The sequence below is a fragment of the Artibeus jamaicensis genome, unplaced genomic scaffold (genome assembly GCF_021234435.1).
Source record: "Artibeus jamaicensis isolate MK-2021 breed Jamaican fruit bat unplaced genomic scaffold, CSHL_Jam_final scaffold_537, whole genome shotgun sequence".
Lineage (NCBI taxonomy): Eukaryota > Metazoa > Chordata > Mammalia > Chiroptera > Phyllostomidae > Artibeus > Artibeus jamaicensis.
Genome location: NW_026522047.1, coordinates 44,343,410 through 44,367,473, shown reverse-complemented (window position 1 = coordinate 44,367,473; position 24,064 = coordinate 44,343,410). Strand labels below are relative to the sequence as shown.

Here is a 24,064-nt window from a genome sequence, read left to right as displayed (position 1 = left end):
TAGAATATGTAGTACCACTCAGCCATAGAAATATGAAACATTAGCTTTTGTGAAAACATGGATGGATGCCAAATGAAATAAGTCACATAGAAAAGGACAAAAACCATATGATTCACTCATATGTGGGATATAAAATAAATCAACAAATAAACATTCAAAAAACAAACTCATAGACACAGACAACAATATGGTGGTTACCAGAAGGGAGGAAAGTGGGGGGAGGATGAAAAGGATAAAGGGGGTCAAATATATGGTGATGGAAGGATACCAGACTTCAGGTGGTGAGTACCCAGGGAAATATACAAATGATGTATTACAGAATTATATACTTGAAACTTATATAATAATATTAATCAATGTTACACCAATAAATTTAATTTAAAACATAAAATCCCACTGTACACTGGGAAAAAATCACCATATATTGATTATAGAAGCAGATATAAGAATCTAGCTGTTACTTATTAAGCAAATATTAAAGAGATATGCAAATATGTAAAATAATGCCACTGTAAATTTTTTGTTTTGAAAATATTCTTATTTTTAAATAAAATATGTTATTTGTGTTTACATGTAGTGGGTTATTATTTTTAACAGATGGGTAACAATAATAAATTTTTAAAAATACTCAAATCACTATTAAATTTTAATACCACTTAAAAAGTTCTGAGCAGAGGAGAGCCTTAAAACATTTTGCAGAAACAAAAGAAACCTATTTCAGAAGAATTGGTAGAGATCAAGGTAAGACTGTATGTCTAAGAATCAACTAAAACAATCTTAAATAAATAAATAAAATCCATATGTAAAGAAGTACATAAAAACAAAAAAATTCTATTTCCTAATATCAGTTGGATTTGTTAAATATAACAGAAGAAACAAAATTGGTAATCTTGAACCTGGTCCGATAAGGCTGCCAAGCATTCTGAATGACACAAATAAACTATGATAGTGTAGTGGGGAGCCCTTGAAAATCCGTGTGTATCATCTCCACTACCTGGGAAAAGGAAAATGTTGAGACTGTGTATTCATGCAAAGGCCTGGAGGGGGATAAAGGTGGAACTACAGAGAAAAAGCCATGAAAATCTTTGGTTTATTCCTGGCCCCTGTCATGTATGCAAAATGAACAAATAGAGCCTGGAGCAAGATAAGGACCACAACATACTTACATTTGGGTAGTCACATTTCCCCTGGGTGGTGGGGACAGGTGACGGGTGTGAGCTGGTACCACATTTACCTGTCAATATGTAGCTCCCTCACCCCCATCCCGCCAACTTTATAAGTTCTCAGAACAAAGGACTTGCTCTTTTTTTGGCCACCTGGCTTCTGGTCTCCCGGCTGCTGGTCATCTGGCCTCTAGCCACCCTTGCTTTTCCTTTCCTGTCAGAACTTCCTAAAACATCAATATCAAAGAACCTATGCACCAAAATGTTCATAGCAGCACAATTTACAATAGCCAAGAGTTGGAAGCAACCAAGATGCCCATCAGTAAATGAATGGATAAAAAAATTGTGGTACATATACACAATGGAATTGTATGCAGCAGAGAGAAAGAAGGAGCTCCTACCCTTTGCAACAACATGGATGGAACTGGAAAGCATTATGCTGAGTGAAATAGGCCAGGTGTTGAAAGACAAATACCATATGATCTCACCTTTAACAGGAAGCTAAACAACAAAACAAACAAGCAAGCAGAATAAAAACAAAGATACTGAAATAGAGAACAAGGGGACAGTGACCAGAGAGGAGAGGGAATTTAAGGGGGGAAAAGGGGAGGGATTTGGAGAAGCAAATATGAAGGACACAGGGATGAGAACTGGGGGGGGGTGGTGGAAATGGAAGGGAGGTGGGGAGCATGGGGTGGGGGTGCTGGGATGGGAGAAACAGGCAAAAAACTGTACTTGAAAAATAACTAAATAAAATTATTGAGGAAAAAAAAAGAACTTAGCACTAGTCAACTGCATGCACACTAGTAGGCTCACTGATCTGCCATTCTTTACTGCATCAGTGAGAAGAAATGAGTTTCTGGAGTTTCTCCCCTAACAATTGTAGAAAATAAAGACACAACAATTGGGGAATTTGGAAATAACCCCAAATACCATCAACTACATAAAACCACTATTAACCATTTTCCAGTGCATGTACTTTGTAATAAAATAAGATCATATATAATGTTTTGCAATGTTATTTTAAAACTCAGCTCTTCATATATTTAAATATATTTTTCATAACATTTTAGTAGTTGTGCTGTACTTGTTCACATTAGTAAGTTATATTTTAACCAATGCCCTGTTGTTAGAAGCTTGTTTTTGGCCTTTCTTACTGTTGTTACAACACTATAGTGAATATCCTTGTAATGAAACCTACCTCTATTGTATTTTTTCATAATATACATACCTAAAAGTGGCATTGTGGAGCCAGGTATTCACATTTTAGGATTTTCTTGTTTGAATTACCAAATATACTTTAAAAATAGCAATGTAATGCAGTAAGTATAAAACTGGTAATAACAAACCCTATCATCACTGCATATAAAAAAATGTCTTGGAACAAACAAAAATGAAAATTCAATGTGTCAAAACTTATGAGATGCAGCAAAAGCACTTATAACAGGAGAGTTTATAGTAATAAATGCCTACATTAAGAAAGAAGAAGCTCTTTCATAACAACCTAAGTTTGCATCTCAAGGTGGTAGAGAGAAAAGAAACAAACTAAACCCAAAGTTAGAAGGAAGGAGATAAAAAGGGAGCAGAAATAAATGAAATAGAGAATAGGAAAACTATAGACAAGATCAGTGACATTGAGAGTTGGGTTTTTTGAAATATAAACAAAATTGACAATTTTTTAGCTAGACTTACCAAGAAAAAAAGACAGGATCCAAATAAGTAAAATTTTAAAAGAAAGAGGAGACATTACTATTGATATCACAGAAATACAATCCATGGGAAGAGATTAACTTAAACAATTATATGCCAGTAAATTGTACAACTCAGAAGAAAAGTTTACATTCTTAGAAACATACAACCTATCAAGACTAAATCATGAAGAAATAGAAATCAAATTCTATTTGATCTATAGAACAGATCAATAATAAACAGATTAAATGAGTAATCAAAAATCTTCCAACAAAGAAAAGCTCAGGACCAGATGGCTTCACAAGTGAATTCTACCAAACATTTCACAAAGAATTAACACCAGACATTCTCAAACCCTCAAATATAGAAGAGAAAAGAACATTTCCAAATTCATATTATGAGGCCAGCATTATCCTGATACCAGTCAAACAAACAGCACATAGCAACAGAGGTCAATGTGCAATTGTTCCAGCAGGCAATGGTGTCTTCCAAGCCTCCTCTGCCATCTAGTGAATCCAGTTAGTAAACCAAGAGCAGTGCAAAAGTATCTCTTTCTCATTTGGACCCAAACAATCCTGCTCATTGTCCCAGTTATTTTAATTACATTACTTTGGGTGAGGTATGGTGAAGCCAAATACAGGTCAAGAGAGAAATGAGGAAGAGTTTCCCACTTTTGTTATATTCACAGTTCTCTCAGGAAAACACAACACTCCATGCAGCACCACTTAGGGGAAGCACTGGAGTTGGTCATAAGATAGAGGAAGGGAGAAGAACTGTGGGCAAGCACCATTCTTTCATTTCCATAGGAATGCGCAAGACAGAGTAAGCATATTTATGACTGTTAGAGTTATGGTTCGGGGCCATCTAAAATCTCCAGGTGTTTTTGTGTGAGCCATGGTTTACTTGAGAACTAATAACTAAGCCATTTTGTAGCTGCTAAAGCATCAATTTTCAGGAATTGAAACTATGGTTATTAAAACATACTGGCTCAAAATACACATAGAGGCCAATGCCAAAGAGACGAGAGGTCAGAATACACCCAACATCTGTGGTGAATGGATTTTTGACAAGGGTGCCAAGTCCATTCAATGGGGGAAGAATAAGCTCTTCAAAAGATGATGCTGAAACAACTGGATTTTCCCATTCAAAAGAATGAAATTGGACCCCTCCCTCATACCATATACAAAAATAAACTCAAAATGGATTTAAAATCTAAATGTAAGAGGTAAAACTATAAGACTCTTAGAAGAAAACATAGGAGGAAATCTTCACAATATTGGATTTAACAGTGTTTTTTTGTCTATGACATTTAAATCACAGGCAACAAAATATGATTAAATGTTATAAAAATCACAAACTTTTGTGTATCACAGGACAATAACAAGAGAGTAAATATACAACCCACAAAATGGGAGAAGATATCTTGTAAGGTATTAATATCATATATCTGATAAGGTATCACTCATATATCTGATAATGTATTGATATCCAGAATCTCTGAGAAACTCCCAGAACTCAACAACAAAAAACAATAACCCAATTAAAAAATGGACAAAGTACTTAAATACATTCTAAAAACAAGATATACAGATGGCCAAAATGCACATGAAAAGATGTTCATCACTAATCATTAGGGAAATGCAAATAAAAACCACAATGAGATGCTACTTCACATCTATTAGGATGACTATTATCCGAGAGGTAGAAGATAACACATGCTGGTGAGGATGTAAAGAACTTGGAACTCTCATATTGCTGGTGGGAATGTGAAAATGTGTGACTACTGTGGAAAATTGTTTCTCAAATAATTCAGCAGAGACGTAGCATAAAATCCAGCAATTGTACTTCTGGGTGTATATCTAAAAGAACCGAAAGCAGGGACTCAAGAAGACATTTTTTCCCTTTGTGTCGAGGGCTTTCAATAGATCACAGCGAGTGAGCAGCTCTAATACCAATGAAACCCGACCAAGAAGCAGGTCGTTTATGTATGGTTTAGCACCAGGTTCCCCACTAATAACCCTTGTTGCATGACCAGTGAGGGGGCGGCCCACCTGCAATAGACATTGTTTCACACCATTGTTCACAGCAGAATTAGTCATAGTTCTCCACATAGTTCACCACTGCTAAACTCAAAGTTTTACACACTTAATTGTTTTAAATATAGCCAAAACATGAATATTTCATAGCATTATTCACAATGGCCCAAAAGTGGAAACAACCAAAATGACTATCAACTGATAGGAATGTTATACCAAATAAAAGTAATAAAATACTAATTCATACTACAACATAGATGACCCTTGAAAAATTTATGCTACATGAAACCAGTAACAGGCCATATAGCCTTTATATAAAATGGTCAGAATAGACAAATGCATAGAGATAAACAGATTAGTGGCAGTTTAGGACTAAAATGAGGAGTTGGGTAATAAAATTGTTTTAAAAATTGTGATGGTTTCACAACTCTGAATATAACAAACACTGAATGTGCATTTTTAGATGGGTGCACTTTATAGTATGTGAATTGTATCTTAAGAAAACCGTTACCAAACAAAAATCTTCCCCTGTCCCTCCAACCCCTAACCCTGGAACCAGAATTGACCCATCTAGGTTTGATGCTTTTTTTGTAGTGTAACATCTTATGTAACTTTTTATATCTTTGTTTGTATTAATATTGTATTTCAAGGTTTTGTTTGAGCTTGGAATTTATTTTTTATTTTCTCACTTGCATTGCTTAAAAAGCATCCCATACTATACTTCTGCCAAGATGGAGGCGTAGGTGGAAGCACTGTACCTTCTCACACAACCAAGTTTAAAAACAACAAAGTTTTAACAACAAAAATGCAACCAAATCACAGAAAATTGAACTACATGGAAGTCTGACAACAACGAACACTTCAGCCAAACCAGTAAGAGGGGCAGAGCCAACAGCAGAGTGGGGTCAGGCTGGAAAGATCCACTGGACCAACCTGGGTGCGCAACCCAGGGGCACAACCCAGGAACCCCTGCAGCCGTGGGCAGATCCCAGGTGTGGAGTAGCGGGCGGACCCACTGAGGGCCCAAGGCGGTGGACTCACTGAGGACTGACCACAGTCATTCATTCGAGTGTGGATAAACCAGTGAAGGAGCAAAGCGGTGAGACAGACCGTGCAGGCCCCAGTGGCAGAAAGTGGCAGAGAGAACTGCCATTGTCCCTCTCTGACCCCGCCCCCACATACAGAGTCACAAACCAGCGACCTGGGTGGCCTCTCTCTGACCCACCCCCACATATAACGTCGCAAAACAGTGACCTGGGTGGCCCTGCCCTGGTGAATACCTCCTCGTTTGTAACAGGCACAAACAGATCAAAACATGGCTCAAGAACAACTCAGAGCCCCAGAGCCGATAAATCTAAGCGATGAAGAAATAGCCAAACTTTTACATGCACAGTTCAAAACACTGGTGATCAGGATGCTCACAGAACTGGTTGATTATAGTCACAAATTAGAGGAACATATGAAGGCTAAACTAATTGAAATGGATGGAAATGCACAGGAAACCAATAGTAATGGAAAGGAAACTGGGACTCAAATCAAAGGAGTGGACCAGAAAGAGGAAAAAAATGACCAAACAGAAAAGGATGAAGAAACCAGAATTCAAAAAAATAAGGAGATGCTTAGGAACCTCCAGGACATCTTTAAATGCTCCAACATCAGAATTATAGGGGTACCAGAAGGGGAAAAGAAACAGCCACGAGTGGAAAACTTATTTGAACAAATGATAAAGGAGAATTTCCCCAATCCGGCAAAGGAAATAGACTTCCAGGAAATCCAGGAAGCTCAGAGAGTACCAAAGAAGATGGACCCAAGAAGGAACACACCAAGGCACAGCATAATTACATTAGCCAAGATTAAAATGAAAGAGAGAATTCTGGAAGCAGCAAGAGATAAAGGGACAGTCACCTACAAAGGAGTTCCCATCAGACTGTCAGCTGATTTCTCAAAAGAGACCTTACAGGCAAGAAGGGGCTGGAAAGAAGAATTCCAAGTCATGAAATCCAAAGACCTACATCCAAGATTGATCTATCCAGCAAAGCTTTCATTTAGAATGGAAGGGCAGATAAAATGCTTCTCAGATAAGGTCAAGTTCAAGGAGTTCATCATCACTAAGCCCTTATTATATGAAATGTTAAAGGGACTTACCTAAGAAAAAGAAGATAAAAAAGATGACCAGTGAATGGACAGCAAACTCACAGTTACTAAGAACCACACCTAAAACAAAAACAAAGAGGACAGTTAGATCAGGAGCAGAACCATAGAAATGAAGATCACATGGAGGGTTAGCAACAGGGGAGTGGGAGAAGGAGAAGGGGGGAGAAGGTACAGAAAATAAGTAGCATAGACAGTAGGTAGAAAATAGGGGGAGGGCAAGAATAGTATGGGAAATATAGAATCTAAAGAACTTGAGACACGTGGTCATAAACTAAAGGGGGAAATGGTGGGGGAGGGGGTGTGCAGGTGGAGGGGAATGAAAGGGGGAAATAGAACTGTAATGGCATAATCAATAAAATATATTTAAAAAAACTCAAAAAAAGCATCCGATACTATTTGTAACAGCCCCCAAAGTGGAAACAACCCAATGTCCATCAACAGATGAATGGATAAATGTAGATATATTCATACAATGTAATATTATTCAGTTATAAAAAGAGATGAAGTAGCCCAGGCAGTATAGCTCAGTTGGTTCGGCGTGTCCTGCAAACCAAAACGTTGCTGGTTTGATTCCTGGTTGGGCACATGCCTGGGTTTCCGGCTCCATCCTGGCCCCTGTATGTTGATCGATGTTTCTCTCCCTCTCCTTCTTCCCTTCCCCTCTCTCTAAAAACAAAAATAAATATAAAAAAGAGATGAGGTACAATTACATGCTATAACACTAATGAACCTTTAAAACATGTAAATGAAAGAAGCCAAAGATTACATATTTTAAGATTCCATTAATACGAAATGTGAGAACTAGACAAATCCATAGAGACAAAAGGTAGATTAGTAGTTGCCTTGGGCTGGAGAGTGAGGTGGGGGATTATGGCCAAGAGGGTACTGGGTTTCTTTTTGTGATAATGAAAATGTACCAAATTTTAAACTAAAAGCCACTGAATAGTACACTTTAAAAGGGTTAATTGTATACTATGAGCAGTGTATCTCAAAACTAAAGGTCTAAAGAAAGAACTGGGTGAATTGGAGGGATAGACCATCTTATGGATTAGCAGGTTTCTCTCTGTAAGTATGCACACATCCTTGCATACTTTTGAAGAAATATGCGGAAAGGCCTACAGATGCGTATTTAATGGGTTTCTGGCATCCTTAGCACTGGCTCCGCTCGGAACCACGCCCCTCTAGGGGACAAGCCACAACGTAAACAAATTACTGCGCCTCTGTCGTTCCTCCGCGCTCCGCTCGGTCTTCCGACCAGACACTGCCCTCTACGGCTGGTCAATATGGAGCGCCTGCTCCCGATTCAGGTCCTACCATTTCCCCTTACATCTAGAAAAACCCAACGCCACCTAAGTACTGTAGGTTTCTATCCTGTCCTTAGGTCTTCGAATCCAGGAACCCCTGACGCCCCGCCCCTTACACTGCCGGCACGGGACACTGACCGGAAGCGGAAGTGCTGGCGGGCTTACGTCTCACTCCGCGTGCCTGTGGGTTTCTGAGAAAGGTTTTCCCTTCTGTCGGCATCAGGTCTCGGCGGTTAGACTCAGCCACTCCCGCTGCCTAGGACCCTGCTCCTCGCCAGTACCCCGTGCCCGAGGATTCTTCTGGCTGCCACTGTTCCTCTGAGAGCGATGTCCGCTCCGCCCGCGGGATCTGGGTCGTGGCACCGAGTCCTGGGAGGAGGCAGGGGTTTTCTCCGTCCGACATGCGCCTCTCTTCAAAAGCTGCCAAATCAACCCTTCTGTCATTTCTCCGGAGGGAAAAGCATTTACACTGTTCTGGGAAATGGCCCCAATGTCCTCTTCTGACCTGTCCGCACTGACGGACCCGGCGATGCAGTGCGTTCCGGTGAGCACTGGCCAGCAATGCCTGGGCTGTGGGCATCCGTTATGGGAGTTTGATGAATTAATTAGGTGTTACCTGGTCCTCCATTGATCATTTGTTAATATTTTGCACATCTACTGTATTTCTGCGGCTCTTTCCGTGTGTGTTTATACATTCTCTGAGAGTAAGGAGATTGAAATAAGTTGCAGAAATATTTGGCCTTTACTAACTTTGGTTAATCGCCTCACATGTGACAACAAAGAGTTATGTAATAACTCCTACAGATGAATACCCAAAATGAAAACGTAAGGGAAAAGTGAGCAAGAGGTTTAGATGGGCTCTTCAATAAAGATAATATATAAATGGAAAACAAATATGTGAACAGGTGCTTGATATCATCAGCAACCGGGAAAATGCAAATTAAAAACATGGTGTGGCTCTGACCCGTGTGGCCCAGTGGATTGGGTGTCGTCCTTGAAACCGAAAGGTCCCATTGATTGCCAGTCAGGGCACATGCCTGGGCTGAGGGCCAGGTCCCTGGTGGGGGGCAGCGGGAGGTAACCAGGGGATGTTTCTCCCCTCTTTTCCTCTTTCTCTAAAAATAAATAAGTAAATAAGAATTTTTGAAAACAACCCCACACTATGGAAAATACACATCGAATGGTTAAAAGTAAAACTACACTGTTAGCGGGACACATTTAAAAAGTATCAACTAAATATCTGTTGGTAACAAACCAGTAAGGTATGCACATGTGCATCAATTGAACATAAAGTCTATAGATCATGATTTGGGACATCCTAAAGTGGAAATAACTCCACTTTAGGGAGTTATTTAGGGAGTGTATCAAGAAGCCCTGGTCAGGTGCTCGGTTGGGGCCTTGTTGGGTATGCCAAGGTTGCAGTGTGATCCCACTCTGGGCACATACAGGAATCAACCAGTGAGTGCATGAATGGGTAGAACAACAAGTTCAGTGTCTCTCTCTAATCAGTAAATAAAAAATTTTTAAAAAGTGAATCAAGAGAATATGGATGAACTGTGGCATACATTTGCTGTGGTACAAACTTAAGCAAAGAAAAGGACCAAACGCAGGTAGATAGATGAAGTAATGGGAACCTCACAAATATGTTGAGTAAAAGTAACCAGACATACACATACAAAATGGATGCTGTTTGGTACTGTTTCTTTAAACTTTAAAAACATGCAGAATAGCCTCTTGTGTTAAATGTCAGGGTAGTGGTTGTGATCGGGAGGTATTAAGTTAGTAATTTGGGAAAAAGACGGAGTATGTCTGAGATGCTGGATATGGGTATGTTCTACTTGGCCTGAATGCCGCCTACCTGGGCCTGATCATTCCTTCAGAGTTCACCGAGATTTTTTTTTTCATGATGCCTCCCTTAACTGTATGTATGCTGTAATTCAGTAAAAGAATTTCAAGAAATGGAACTAAGCACACTACCTCATAAGGTTGAGAGAAATACACAAGTAGAATAAAATGTACTGAAAGGATGAGCAAAAATAAAATCAATACTTAATGGGAAAAAGAACATCAGTAATATGAAAAGGTGAAAAGATGACACATATATAATAATTTTTGTAGTTAACTATGAGGTAACATGGAGGACTTTAATTTCAACATAAAAGAAAAACAATTCAGACCCTGTTGGAGAGGCTAATATTAGAAATACATTTTGAGTTTTTTCTAAAATCTTGATATTCAGGTTTGGATGTCTTTCAGTCAAAATTGGAACACTAATTTTGTAAGTGAGATATCAATCACCAGTCTTCTGAAGTTCTGTGTTTATCTTACCCCTAACTAGTCTTGTCTCTGTATCAGGATTGTATTTGTGTATGTGTGGTACTCCTTATACTTTAACGGGATTGATTCTGTCTTCAGCTATACTGCTCAACTAACAAGGTCATTACCAACTGCTATCAATTATCTGCTCATTACCTGCATTGCCCAGTTGAACTTTGAAATGCTTGTTTCCTCCTCAGTGCCTAGTGCCTGGCCTGGCATAAGGAAGGCCCTTATTAAATATATGCTGAGTGAATGAAGAAATAAGAGACTGAGGGAGGCAAAGGTTCCAAGTCCAATCAAGCTCCAGCAGGGGAATACTCATGTGTAGCAGAGGGTCTAGAGTAAATTGGTCATGTCAGGAATTAAAACCACAGGAGATCTGGTGCTTGCCAGACTAACCTGTGTCTGCTCTTGGCTCATGTTTCCTAATTGGTGATTTTGGGTCAATCACTAATCATATGTGAGCCTTAGTTTTTTCATTTATTAAATGACAGTATTAGCACTGTCAACTGGGTTGTTTGGACAACTAAAGGAATTTATATATGTAGAACTACTTAACAGGTGCTCAGTAAATGGAAGTTATTAATATTTGCATAGCAAAGTACTTTTAATCTTATGTGTTGATTTTAGAGAGAAGAAGGGGGTGGGGAGAGAGAAAGAGAGAGAGAAACATCAATTTGTTGTTCCACTTATATATGCATTCATTGGTTGATTCTTGTATGTGCCCTGACCTGGGATCAAACCTGCAACCTTGGCATATTGAGAAGATACTCTGACCAACTAAGCTACCTGGCAAGGGCAGTATTAGCTTTTTTTTTTTTACCATTTATTTTTATTTATTTATTTATTTATTTTTCAAGTACAGTTTTTTGTCTATTTCTCCCATCCCAGCCCCCCCCCCCCCCACCGTCCTGTGCTCCCCACCTCCCTTCCATTTCCACCCCCCCCCCCCCCCCCAGTTCTCATCCCTGTGTCCTTCATATTTGCTTCTCCAAATCCCTCCCCTTTTTCCCCCTTAAATTCCCTTCCCTCTCCTCTCTGGTCCCTGTCCCTTTGTTCTCTATTTCAGTATCTTTGTTTTTATTCTGCTTGCTTGTTTGTTTTGTTGTTTAGCTTCCTGTTAAAGGTGAGATCATATGGTATTTGTTTTTCAACACCTGGCCTATTTCACTCAGCATAATGCTTTCCAGTTCCATCCATGTTGTTGCAAAGGGTAGGAGCTCCTTCTCTCTCTCTGCTGCATAGAATTCCATTGTGTATATGTACCACAATTTTCTTATCCATTCATTTACTGATGGGCATCTTGGTTGCTTCCAACTCTTGGCTATTGTAAATTGTGCTGCTATGAACATTGTGGTGCATAGGTTCTTTGAAATTGATGTTTTAGGATTCTTAGGATATAATCCTAGCAGTGGAATTGCTGGGTCAAAAGGCAGGTCAATTTTTATTTTTCTGAGAAAATTTCATACTGTTTTCCATAATGGTTATACCAGTCTGCAATCCCACCAACAGTGAACTAAGGACCCCTTTTCTCCACAACCTCTCCAACATTTGTTGTTTGTTGCTTTATTTATGATAGCCATCCTGACTGGTGTAAAGTGGTATCTCATTGTGGTTTTAATTTGCATCTCTCTGATAGCTAACGATACTGAGCATCTCTTCATGTGTCTCTGGATATTCTGTATGTCCTCCTTGGAGAAGTGTCTGTTCAAGTCCTTTTCCCATTTTTTAATTGGGTTAGATGTCTTCTTAGAGTGGAGTTGTGTAAGTTCTTTGTATATTTTGGAGATTAAACCTTTGTCTGAGGTATCATTGGCAAATGTATTTTCCCATACAGTTGGCTGTCTTTTTAATTTAATACTGTTTTCTTTAGCCATGCAGAAGCTTTTTATTTTGATGAGATCCCATTTGTTTGTTCTTTCCTTTATATTCCTTGCTCTAGGGGACATAACAGTAAAAATGTTGCTGCACGAAATATCTGAGATTTTCTTGCCGATGTTTTCCTCTAGAACTTTAATAGTGTCACGGCTTATATTTAAGTCTTTTATCCACCTTGAATTTATTTTGGTATATGGTGTAAGTTGGTGCTCAAGTTTCAGTTTTTTGCATGTAGCTGTCCAGTTCTCCCAACACCATTTGTTGAAGAGGCTATCTTTACTCCATTTTATGTTACTGCCCCCTTTGTCAAATATTAATTGACTGTAGAGAGTTGGGTTGATTTCTGGGCTCTCTGTTCTGTTCCATTGGTCTATGTGCCTGTTTTGATGCCAGTAGCAGGCTGTTTTGATTACAGTGGCCTCGTAATACAATTTGATATCAGGTATTGTGATCCCTCCTACTTTGTTCTTCTTTCTCAAAAGCGCAGCTGCTCTTTGGGCTCATTTATGGTTCCATATAAAATTTTGAAGTGTTTGTTCTATGTCTGTGAAATATGCCATTGGTACTTTAATAGGTACTGCATTGAATCTGTAAATTGCTTTGGGTAGTATGGACATTTTGATGATGTTAATTCTTCCAATCCATGAACAAGATATATGTTTTCATTTGTTTGTGTCTTCCCTGATTTCTTTCTTCAGGGCTGTGTAGTTTTCTGCATACAGTTCTTTTACCTCCTTGGTTAGGTTTATTCCCAGATATTTTATTTTTCTTTTTGTTATATCGAATGGGAATTTTTTCTTGATTTCTGCTTCTGCTGATTCATTGTTAGTATACAAAAATGCCTTTGATTTCTGGATATTGACTTTGTATCCTGCTGTTTTGCCAAACTCATTAATTAGTTCGAGCAGTTTTTTGGTAGAGTCTATAGGATTTTCCATGTACACTATCATGTCATCTGCAAACAGTGACAGTTTTGTTTCCTCCTTTCCTATTTGGATGCCTTTTATTTCCTTTTCCTGCCTGATCGCTGTGGCCAAAACTTCCAAAACTATATTGAATAGAAGAGTATTAGCTTTTAATGACTGTCACATGTTTTATCTGCAGAGTGATGGCTAAAAAGTGGTGTTTGACAATCGAAAAATCTCTGTTGCTTGATGATTGACATTGCAAACCAGTTACCTAGACACTCTAGTATATGAAGAGAAATGAGGTCAACCCTTAATTTAAATTGAAAACTTCTGCTGATGAAGAAATGGAATGTTCTGGGAAACCTCACTGTCAGATTCCCAGTGTGCCAGTTATTGATCTGACTCGTGAGTGGTGAGTGCTTTTTGATGCTGTCAAACTGTCCATCTACTTTCCTCACAAATGGCACATCCAGTGCTCAGGGGCTGAGTGGTCATGCAGTGGGCCATGTGAGCAGGATTGAAATGGCCAGGTGTGTATAAGTCAGGTTCCTGGAATTGGGATGCAAGAAGGTGAGTGTGTGCTTTTTTGGGGAGAAAATGTTTATGACTTTTACCATGTCTGTCAAACAGCTCTGCCTTTCTGTACTTCAATGTGTATACTCTAAGATGAAATTTTTAACCTGTTTCTCATGGGTAGAAAAATCCTGAAAACCATTTTCTTGCTCTAGGTAGCTCAAAGGTGCTTTGTCATATTATGGAAGTAGTGTTCGTCGTGTGTTATATGCAGGGCCTGGGACAGCTGAGGCATGTGATTGTAGGAACTGGACTGGCTTCGAAGTCCATGCCATTCTTCTCTCTGAGCTCATCTTCCTTGGGGTCCTTTCTGTCTTCATGAGAGGAAAATTGAGGCAAGGATGGTAGCTGGGTTACTGATGGATTTTTCTCAGGTGAGTAGAAAGTTAACCTTTCTTTAAAATGTCCTGTTTGTTTCTATCAGGTAGCCCTGACCCCAGGCTGCTTAAAGCAGTATGACCCTGCTTAAGGAATGACTCTCAGTGAATTTCTGCAGGAACTCTGCTATCTCAGGTCATACACACTGGAAATGATTCTTTAATCTCAAATAATTTAGTGATTTTTTTTCTGATCCTCAGTCGTGCTTATTGTTTTAACCAGTATTATGACTGATCTTGTGTCAGCCTCCTGCCTGAACTCTGGCCCTGAGGCCTCAGTAAAGTTTCCCTTTCATTGGGGGAAAAAAAGACATTATGAAAATAAAGAATATTAAAAAGCTCTAGTCAGGTTTCATCCTCATGTGATATGGGGGAACTTAGAGCAGAATTTCCACTCATATAACGTATGTGAGAGCAGTAATTGTTCATACCTTACAGAATATGTAAGAACTCACACTTGAGAGAAAAACTTCTGGGATATAAGGCATGTGGGAAAGCCTTTTTTGTTAATTTTTGTTTTAACATTACTTTTACATATTTAAAATTACTATAAAAGTCATGTGACGGTCAGGCTGACATACAGCCTTAAACTATTCACATGTTCTAATAGCACATGACAGCTCAAGTCAGGGAAAACCATCTGTGTATAAAGAATGTGATATAAAACCTCTGCTTAGTGTTGAGGACTTGATGTCCACGTGAGACTGCAGATGAGTGGAAAAGATACCAGAAGACCCACATGTGCTGCTCATATTTTTTAAGAACTCAACATTTAAAAACTGTGTAGAGAAAGCCTTCAGAAATTCCTGAAAGCTTCAACGTGCAAGACGTCTCATGAGTGTAAGAAATATTAAAAATTGTTCAGGTGTTAATGAGTAAGTCATAACATGGAGTGGAGAGAAACCACTCCATGAAGGTAATATATGTGGGAAACGTGTATTTCTGCCCTGTTAATATTTTTTGGTAATCTCACAGAGGCAGAAAATGTTACAGATGTTAAAATAGAGGAATGTGTATGTGAATATATTTTTGGTTTTCAACCTTTAGTAAAATGATAATTCACACTAGAGAGAAATTGTGATTGTAGGGTGTGTGGGAAATGGTGTATCTATTTTCTAAGTCTTACATTATACATGAAAATGCACCTGGAAAGAAACTAAATGAATATAAAAGTGTGGAAATATTTTTGATAGATATATAACTCTTAAGAGACTTGTGAAGTGCTCCTTGGAGGGATAAGCTGTAAGTGTGAGGAATTTTGTAGAGGTTTTAGGGACTCTTCTTACTTACACGAGGGAATTCTTCCTGGAGGAGAAATTGGAACAAATGACATGACAATGAGATTGTATTTCTGTGTGTCTTATTCTCAAGGAAAGCACCCATTCTCTTAATTCTCTGTGGTGGTTTTGTATTATGAGTTCAGTTGCCTTCAGAGACACTCTAAAGTAGAGTGTCTGCTATATTAAACTCATTTCATATAATGGTGTTTTCATTATGGTTTAGCTTTAAAGAATTCCTCATTTACAGTATAATGTCTTCATTGAACTATGAGATATTTGATTGGTGATATAGGGAAATTTTATAATTTGGGGGGTACTGCTTTCTGATGTATTTGCAAGTGGGTAATAAAATGGGCTATTTATGATAGCTTATTTATGGGATATTTTGTTTGTTTATAGAAAAATTATATCTGGCTTTGTATGGCAAGTAGTATCTAGTCTTTTCAGTGTTCCTTGTTCTTTGGTACCTTGTAAATAGAATCCAGGTTATTTTCAGGAACATGGTTAAAAAACATTCCGCTTCTCAGGTTTTCTTGGATTTATGGCTAATGAGAAGTAGGTAGAAGTCATTGGTGTGGATTCAGGAGAGCTGTTAAAAAGGGGACAGTTCTTATACAGCCACCTGTCTCTACCCTGCCTCAAAATCAGATACATTCCTGGAGTTTGGATGATAAATTTTGTGCCATCCACAGCTCAGGGGCTGTGTGTTGTTGGGAAAGTGCTGCCAGAAGAAAATCACAAAGCCAGGAAACAAACCCACACTTGCAAAAATAACTGCTCCCTGCCATAATTCCACTATCATTAGCAAATGTACCAGTAGTAGTAAGGATGTAAAAATATTAAGGCTGTTATAATAAAGACAGCAGATATGAGATGATCTACTGAAAGAAAGATGATTTTGAGAGGGTAAAGGCAGGAGCACTAATAAGAGTTTGGAGTCAGAGCAATGCAAAGATAGAAAGTAAAATTTACATCATGAGTAAAAAAAGAAATGAAAAATGTGGAATGGAGTATGAGAAGGGAAGCATATAGTATTAGGTTTAAACAGAAATTATGCCCTGGATGGTGTAGCTCAGTGGATTGAGTATGGGCCTGTGAAGCAAAGGGTTGCTGGTTTGATTCCCAGTCAGGGCACATGCCTGGGTTGCTGGCCGGGTCCCCAGTAGGGGACACATGAGAGGCAACCACACATTGATGTTTCTCTTACACTCTTTCTCCTTCCCTCTGTCTAAAAAGAAATAAATAAAATATTTAAAAAATAAATTAAAGTATAATAAAGTGAGAGAAAAAAAGAAGAGGAAATGAAGAGAAGCTTAAGAGATGTCTAGAGAAATGGGAAATGATTTTGAGATGATAGAGGGAGAGGGAATATTAAGAGTGAGGAACAAAAACCATACTGAGACAGAGAAAAACTAAAATTTGAGACAAAATGAAAAATAAAAAAGAAAAAAAGGAGAATAAAGAAAAATAAAAGGGCAGGAAGAAAGAGAAACAGAAGAAAGAAAAACAGAACAAAACAGTCTAGGACCAGGCAAAATTAAAAAATTGAGACAAGAAAAAGGGCAGGAGAGGGGAACAGTATTATTTGAGATTTAAAATACAAAATTAGTGAAAATATAGAGACAATATTGAAAAAATACAACAACATCTACTGTATCACAACCAACCAGCAAAGATTCCTAAAGATGGAGAGAGAATGTGGGTATTTTAAGAGCAGGAAAAAAAGATGTGAGATGGCAACTGACAAGAAAATTGGTTTTGTGTGTCTGGATGGGGGAGAAATGTAAGTATGGAATGGGAAAGTTGCAGCAAGAGAGAAAACAAAATTTGAAATGAAAATAATGGGAGGAAAGAAGAAGGTAAAATGCAGTAAAAGGAGGGAGGGGCAAAATATGTGAATTGAAATAAACTATAGTATAAAATCTAGTGACTTAATATGTACAAACCTATTGGACAAGAAATGAATGTTAAAAAGCTATGTAGGAAAGAAAATATAGTAAATCACAGTGAAGACCACAGTGAATTTCCTCTTGGTAGCCTCTAGTATTTATCACTGTTTTTTTCCTTCTGGACCCACCTCTGGTGATGTCAGATGTTGACCCCATCTGACTTTAGGCAGCCATTTGGAGACTTCCAGGGATCTTCTGCCTGTGGCTGTCTCCTTCAGTTGCACTCAGCAGTCAGGTTTAAGCACTGTAGGGTAGGGCTGAATCCCTGAGTGTGTGTGTGTGGGGGTGCTATTGTTTCCCCTCAGGCTGCTGCTGCTCAGAGGAGAGTGGTCTGCTTGAGCTGGATGGCTACTGTTGTTTAGGGGATGATTCAGCACTGGGTGTCTGCTCTCTCAGTTCTCTCCCCAAAGCCTCTGTCCTCAGTCTCTCCTCAAGTGTCTGTAGTCCTATCTGTGCCCCCTTTGCCAGGGGTCTACTGTATGTGGCTGTCTCCTTTGGTTGTTAATCTGGTCACTATCACTCAGCAGTGTGGCTTAAGCACCACAGGTTCTGGGCAGAGACCCTCCTGAAGTTGGGGCTATTGTTTGCCCTCAGACTGCTACTACTTGGAGGGGAGTGTTCTGTGTGAGCGTGATGACTGCTGCTATATGGGAGATGATTTTGCACTGGGATCCCAGCATCTACTCCCTCAGTTCTTTCCCCAAAGCTTCTGTCCCCAGTCTCTCCTCAGGTGTCTCCAGCTCACTGTGCTCTCACCTTTGCCAGAACTCAGGGTAAGTGGCTGGAAAGAAAAATTTGTGTGTTGGCCCTTTAAACAGCTCTTGCATCTCCAGCCATCTGTCTCTGGCAGAGAGCAACCCTGCTGCTTTTTGTAGCTGTTTGTTATCTGTGTACTTTCAGGCTCTGGTGCTCTAGGCTGGGGATCCAGCTTAGGGTGTAGACCTCGTTCTTCTCAGGGGGATCCAACTAGCCACTTAATTATCCCTCTGGTGCTGCCACCTGTGGGTGGAAGCCCTCTTGAGTCTCCATCACACTCCTTACCAGACAGGTTGTGCCAAGGCTGATTCTTTTGTCTGTCATGGTTATAAGGCTTCTCTCTTGCTATTGCTCAGTTCTTTGTTCTGGGTGATTTCTACACAATTTAGTTGTAATTCCAGATTGGTCCTGGGAGAAGGTTAGTGTGACTTTCATTCACTGCTCCGCCATCTTCCTCACAAATGCATTAGGTGATTCATTTTAATATATTGTGTAGGATAAGTCTTAGATATTGCTTCAGTCTTTGCCCTTTTTCTTCCTTTTTTTTCTTCCTTTCCTCTTTGCTTTCCTATCATTGTAGTATAAACATACACTCCAAGATCCTAAGACACATAATAATGGATACAATAGAAAAAAACTTGCATTAAGAGGTTTATCTTTGGGGAAGAGTACACTCTGGAGGTGTCATCAGGAATGCTAGTTACACATTGTAAAATGTATTCAGAACTTAGTCCACTTTATGAGAAGAATGTTAATAGAATTAAGCTTGCAGTCAGCACTGCTCCCAGGTTTTCTGAGATCATTTCCATATCTCCATCACATACCAGCCTTATGGCCACAGTCAGTGCCCAGTGGAATCTCCTGTTCCCAGTGTATGATGGCAGAAGTGACGGGGATCATGCTCTGTCAAGGACTGCTCCAGCTGGAGAGGTGCAGGGTATAACATGTACCTTACACCTCAGTTGGGATAATTTTGAAGTTTGGATCTTGTGCCACTTTCCAGAATTTCCCTACAGGATGAAAATTCTGCTTACTTACTGTGGGAACTGATGTAACATAAATTTTATTGGATGTATTTTCTTCTCTGTATCACGTTTCCATTGTCAAACCCATGTTCCATGTTCCTTAATCCTTCCATTAAAGTGCTTATATATGGATCCTTGGCTCAGTGTCTGCCTCACATAGTTCCAAAACCAAGACACGTTATAAAGCTGTAAAGGGTATCAAACAATATCATGAATGGGACTAAGTTGTTTTGGGGCAAAAAACAAAGAAAAAGAAAGCGAGCAAGTAGTAGGTGTATAGTAAGATCTTCAAATTACTGAGAAATCATACTCACTGTGGCTTCAATTCACTTTGATTCTATTAAATTTCATCGACTGTGTATTTACTGTCTGCTGTATACAAATTAAAGAGGGGACCAGAGATGTAATCATGATGACAACAGAGTGATAAGCATAATAAATTGGGATGTAATAGAACTTGTGGAAAACAAAGGTAATAGTTTTCAACTCACTTTGAGTTAATTTCAGAGAAAACTTAAAAATTTTTGTTTCACTGATTTATTGAGGTATACCTTACCCTGCAATTCACCCCTTGAATTGCAGGGGTGAAAGTATAAATTCAATAACTCTATTCAATTTATAGAGTTAAGCAACCATCACCACAATCCAATAATAGAACATTTTAAAAATTAAAAAATATATATTTTATTGATTATGCTATTACAGTTGTCCCATTTCCCCCTTCACTCCCTCTGTCCTGCATACCCCCTCCCACCCACATTCTCCCTCTTTAGTTCATGTCCATGGGTCCTACATATGAGTTCTTTGCTTCTACATTTCCTATACTCTTCTTACCCTCCCCGTCTATTTTCTACCTACCATTTGTGGTACTTATTCACTGTATCTTTTCCTCTCTCTTCTGTTCATAACCCTCCATGTGATCTCCATTTCTGTGATTCTGTGCCTGTTCTAGTTGTTTGCTTAGTTTGCTTTTGTTTTTGTTTTAGGTGTGGTTGTTAATAACAGTGAGTTTGCTGTCATTTTACTGTTCATATTTTTAATCTTCTTTTTCTTACATAAATCCCTTTAACATTTCATATAGTAAGGGCTTGGTGATGATGAATTCCTTGAACTTGACCTTATCTGAGAAGTGCTTTATCTGCCCTTCCATTCTAAAGGAAAGCTTTGCTGGATGGAGTAATCTTTGATGTAGGTCCTTGCCTTTCATGACTTGGAATACTTCTTTCCAGCCCCTTCTTGCCTGTCAGGTCTCTTTTGAGAAATCAGCTGACAGTCCCATGGGAACTCCTTTGTAGGTAACTGTCTCCTTTTCTCTTGCTGCTTTTAAGATTCTCTCCTTCTCTTTCATCTTGGGCAATGTAATTATGATGTGCCTTGGTGTGTTCCTTCTTGGGTCCACCTTCTTTGGGACTCTCTGAGCTTCCTGGACTTCCTGGAAGTCTATTTCCTTTGCCAGATTGGGGAAGTTCTCCTTCATTATTAGTTCAAATAAGTTTTCATTTGTTGCTGTTCTTCTTCCCCTTCTGGTACCCCTATAATTCAGATGTTAGAACGTTTAAAGATGTCCTGGAGGTTCCTAAGCCTCTCCTCGTTTTTTGAATTCTTGTTTCTTCATTCTTTTTTGGTTGGCTGTTTCTTTCTTCCTTTTGGTCCACTCCATTGATTTGAGTGCCAGTTTCCTTCCCATTACTATTGATTCCCTGTATATTTTCCTTTATTTCACTTAGCATAGCCTTAATTTTTTAATCTAATATACAACCAAATTCAACCAGTTCTGTGAGCATCCTGATTGCCAGTGTTTTGAACTGTGCATCTGATAGGTTGGCTATCTTATCTCTGCGTTGCTTAGTTGTATTTTTTTGGATCTTTGATCTGTTTTTTCATTTGGGCCACTTTTTTTTTTGTCTTGATATGCCTGCTATGTAGTAAGGGGTGGAGCCTTAGGTGTTCACCAGGGCAGGGTAACCTACTTCACTGGGTTGTGATGCTGTATGTGGGGAAGGGGTCCAAGAGGGAACAATGTGTGCTGGATTTCAGTAACTTCCCCTACTACCCACAAGCAAAGTGGGCCATTCTGGTGCTGATTCCTGGGTTTCCCTTTCTGGTGCTTCCCTGTGGGTTTCTCCAATGAACTCTCCTGTGAGGCCTGGAGTTTCTTCTGCTACTGCCTCAACTCCCACAGGTGTTTTCAATCAGAGGTTTGAGGCTTTATTTCCCTGCACTGGAGCCCTGGGTTGCACAGTCTGTTGCACTCACTCCCCAGTTGTTCCTCCCAGTTTATGAGCTCAAATGTGAGACTGCCTGCTCCACCAGCCACTGCCTTGCCAGGTCTGCCAGTTGCTGCCTTGTCAGCCAGTTGGAGCCTTGCCTGCCCCGCTCCACAGTCCGTTGCCTCACTGGGGCTGCCTTGCCCACCCTGGTCCTCCAGGCACCACCTTGGTCTCTGTGGCTCCTACCGGTCTGGATGAATGTGTCTTCTTTAACTTCCTGATTGTCAGACTTCCATACAGTTCAGTTTTCTGTCAGTTCTGGTTGTTTTTTTATTTTTAAATTGTTGTCCTTCTTTTGGCTGTGAGAAGAGGCACAGTATGTCTACCTATGCCTCCATCTTGGCCAGTAGTCAATAATAATAGAACATTTTGAACATCCCAGTTTCCTTGAATCAATTTGTGGTTAATGTTCACTCCTACCTCATTGCTAAGCAACCACTTACCTGCTTTCTGTCTCTACAAACTGGATTTATCTATCATGATATGCATGATATATATGAGATATATATCTATATAGACATATATCATAGATATCATAGATATCTAGATATATATGGATATCATTTTAAAATCTCTCTCTAGCCCTCTTGATTTTCTGTTATAAGGGTCCCTGTAATTACACTGAGGTCACCCAGGTAACTCAGGAAAATCTCCTTGTCTGAAGATACTTCATTACATCTGCAAAGTGCCTTTTGGCAGCCAAGGTAACGTATTCAAATATTCCAGAGATTAGTACATGGAAATCTTTGGGAGGATATTATTCGACCTATGACAAAAGATATATGTGATATAGAATTTGCCAACAATTGATTCATAAGTCTTGAGCTGATTTTCATTGAGCATGCCCATCTCATGATACCGACTCATGTAAAGATGAGGCTGCACGAGACAGGTGTGCTTTGGGGGCAAGTGACAGGAAAGAGAATCTGCCAGTTCATCTGAATCTAGGTGAGTAGAGGCTCAGTTGTATATAGGCACCACTAAATACAGGGGCTGAAACACTATGAGGATTTCCTTTCAGATGATCAGCTTTATATTCTCAGACTGGTTGACTATACATACAGAGACATGGAAAACAGTAGCTCTCATTACTCACATTAGGTAGCTTCACTACTTAACTGAAGCTAGATTTGTTTAAGCTCCTATGTGTTAAAAAAAAACTTAGAAAAAGACTCTAATTGGTATAGGCATATCTTCTTTCCATGCTGGCCAATCAACTATGGCCAAGAGACAATGTGACTGGTGGCCCCTTCAGAACCACATTTGTTTAGTCAATTTATCAAACCTACTTTTACTATTGACTATGTGTCCTTATTTTAGGCTCAACTATCCCAGGATTCATAGGATCAGGGATATGGGTAAAAGCAGGTTGTCATATTTAAAATGCTGGTCTTCATAAACCTCACTGGGAACCTCATTTGTGAAGATGGTGAATGATTTAGGTGAGTGTATATCTGGGGAAACAGTGCCACAGGCAGAGGGTGAGGTTAATAGAAAGACTCTGAGGTGGGAGGATGTCTGAGGGAAATGTGGCTGGAGCAGAGCCAGTGAAGTGGGGCATATTAGCTAAGATGGGAAACAGATATCAGGGATCAACATGTGAGGTTTTTTCTGCCACTGAAGGACTTTTGCTTTCATTTACTGGGTAGATTGGGGAGTCATTGAAGGGTTTTGAGCAGACACATGATATGCTCTGACTTGAGACTTTAAAAAATCATTATGGCTGCTGGGTATGGCATGGATTGTAAGGTGTGAGGCAGCCTGCTTGGAGCTGACTTATGCCATTCAGGTGTGATACATATAGCTAGGACCAGGGCGGGGATAGCAGTGTAAGGGTTGAGAAGTCATCAGTTGTGCTATACCTTGAAGGTAGAGGCAAGATTTGTTGTCAGTCAGGATTTGGGTGTAAGAGAAGAGAGAAGCCAAGAATGTTTCCAGGGTTTGGGGCCTGAGCAACTGGAAGGAGGGAATTGCATCCACTGAGACAGGGAGTGCTGTGAATGGAGAAAATTGGGAAGGAAAGAGAACTTTAGAATGTTCTCTTTGCAATGTTCAAATTGAAAAATATTATAAGTTTCTGTTTACACTAGATAACTAGAATAGTCAAATTCATTACACAGAAAGGTTAATCTAGATTACCAGGAAATGTGTGGAGAGGAGAATGGGGAGTCAGTGTTTAATGGGTACAGATTATCATTGGGGAAGATTAAAAATATCTGGAGATGGATGGTGGTGATAATTGCAAAACAATATAAATGTACCTAATGCCACAGAACTGTGCACTTAAAAACAGTTAAAATGCCCTGGCTGATGTAGCTCAGTGGATTGAGCCAGACTGCGAGGCAGGGGATCAGTGGTTCGACCCCAGTTAGGGCACATACCT

The 24,064-nt window shown here is 39.4% G+C and overlaps 1 protein-coding gene across 1 annotated transcript in view; it reads left to right on the top strand.

Annotated features, from left to right (window-relative positions):
• Positions 1–8,508: 8,508 nt before the first annotated feature.
• ZNF266 (zinc finger protein 266) overlaps positions 8,509–24,064 on the top strand; it is a 70,342-nt gene continuing 54,786 nt past the window's right edge. The window contains exon 1 of the mRNA XM_053658639.1: positions 8,509–8,890. The gene's annotated coding sequence lies outside the window, so the exon portion shown is untranslated. The remainder of the gene's footprint in view (positions 8,891–24,064) is intronic.